Genomic DNA, 2,580 nt, shown 5'->3' with positions numbered 1-2,580 from the left:
TGTTTCTGCAATACCATATTCATGCTGGCCGGTCTTTATTACGCCGTATAATCTTCCGCCTGAAATGTGTATGACTAGTCCATATATTTTCTTAAATTGTGTTTTTCCCGGTCCCCGCAATCCAAAGAGTTTGATTGATGTATATTTGCAACCTCCGATTGATGAGCTAAAACAGTTGTGGTATGATGGAGTTGAGACATATGGCATATCAACTAAGCAAAATTTTAACTTGCGTACTAACTTAATGTGGACCATTAATAATTTTCCTGCGTATGGAATGTTGTCTGGGTGGATGACTGTTGGAAAGTTAGCATGTCCTTACTGCATGAAAATTGGTGAAGCGTTCACTTTAAGACATGGCCGAAAGCAGTCATGGTTTGATTTTTATCGTCAGTTCTTGCCAGTTGGTCATGAGTTCAGAAGGATGAAGAACGCATTCAAAAAGAATACAGTTGAATATGATTTGCCACCTCCAATTTTGTCCGGTGAAGAAATTTGGGAGAGGGTTCAGAACTTCACTAAAGTTACCGAGGCCCTACCTTCTAGATTTTCTGGATATGGTGTTACTCATAACTGGACAAAACAGAGCATATTTTGGGAGTTGCCATATTGGAAGGATAATCTTCTCTGACACAATCTTGATGTCATGCATATTGAGAAGAACTATTTTGACAATTTATTCAACACAGTGATGAACGATAAGAATAAGACAAAAGATAACCCGAAGGCTAGACTGGACTTACAAGAATATTGCTGGCGACCTGAATTATATTTGCAGTCTGCGAACAATGGTAAGGTGTTCAATCCCAAGGCCAGCTACACATTCACTTTGGAATAAAGACAACAGATTTGTGAGTGGGTTACAAACCTAAAGATGCCCGAGGGCTATGCTTCGAACTTGGAAAAACGTGCAGATATAGTTGAAGGAAAGCTGACTCATATGAAAAGTCACGACTCTCATATCTTCATGGAAACCTTAATCCCTATTGCAATTTGTGGTTTGCCTGAAAATATATGGAAACCCATCACAGAGATAAGTTTGTTCTTCAAACACTTATGTTCTACCACATTAAGGGAAGAAAACCTATTTCAAATGAATCGGAACATTCCTGTAATCAGTAATAAGCTGGAAAGGATTTTTTCATGTGGTTTCTTTGATGTGATGGAACACCTTCCAATTCACCTTTTACACGAGGCGCGACTTGGAGGCCCGGTTCAATGTAGGTGGATGTATCCATTCGAGAGGTAATGATCAAAAGGAAGTGCGGTATGATCATTATCATAGGATGATCATCAGGCCTGAAGGAAATGGGTAAGATTTATTTATTACTTATTTATTTTTGTTGAATTATAATAGCTATTCTTGTTTATTTAATGTAATTGCTATGTTGCAGGTTCATACCTAATCATCGGACTATAAAGATAATCACTGAAACTCTTGGCCGGTTGTATAATGCACCGTATGCGACTTGGAATGACTTTCCACCGGAGCTCGTGCAACAAATTTTCAACCAATTTAAGGTTTTAATACAATTATTATCTATTTAAGCATTATATTAACAATATTTTCATCTAACGTTACATACTTCATTTGCAGACTAAGTGTGCTTGGGAGGACCGACATAACAATGAAATTCTTGCAAATTTTGTGTTTGTTGGCCCAAGTAAAGGATAGTTTTGAAGATTGACAAAGGAACTCAGGGATGAACCAGGTCCATCACTGGTAGGCATAGACACGGGCAGATTCAAAGCACGTGAGATGCACATGCAGGAGATAAACAAAATCTGGCATAATAATAGATATCTCCTGATCGAAAAGATTGCATAATTGATAAGGAGAAGGACTCATTACTCAACGAGAATATTATCCAAGATAAGGTAGGAGTTAGGAGTTGAGATTAACTAGAACTCTTCCACCAAGGAAGAGTAGCATTAGAACTCTAGTTATTTTCTACTCTACCAACTCTATAAATCGCAAGATGTGCTCATTCTACAAGTGACGCACGAAAGCAGAAGTTAAACGTGAATTGAGAGCAAAATAGCAAGGCATTTTGCAAACAGTTTGTGTGTGATTCAAGTGTGCGAACCTCAAGCTACATGAACCAGATAGAAGAACCAGTTCCAAGTGTCTGTCTTTTATTCTAGTTCAATTATAGTAGGTGTTTTCATATTGTACCTTTCAGCTTTATCTAGAGGAAATTGTAATAGGTACTCAGAGTATTCAAGTTAGAGTTAACTTTAAGTTGTCGCAGCAGTTAGAGGCTGGTTGCCACAACGGGATTAGAGTTAATCCTAGGTTTACAAAAGTGTTTTATAAATACAGTTTTTGGCTTAGTGATTTAGTGGAGAGTTTTGGGAAAATCCTTCTGGGAAGTAGGTCATGATTTTTTCACCTTTTGAGCCAGGTGTTTTCCACGTAAAGATCTTTGTGTTCTTTATTTTCTGTACTTATTATTCCGCAACAGTAGTAGTTGGAACACATAGAAGAACCAGGTCCTTCTATAATCTGTGCACGCAAAAAATTGAACACCACACAAATCACCCCCTTTTTGTGTGGTATTGATGTATAAAACATCAATT

This window comes from Nicotiana tabacum, chromosome 13, assembly GCF_000715075.1.
Source record: "Nicotiana tabacum cultivar K326 chromosome 13, ASM71507v2, whole genome shotgun sequence".
In the NCBI taxonomy this organism is placed as follows: Eukaryota; Viridiplantae; Streptophyta; class Magnoliopsida; order Solanales; family Solanaceae; genus Nicotiana; species Nicotiana tabacum.
This window is presented reverse-complemented; position numbering follows the sequence as displayed.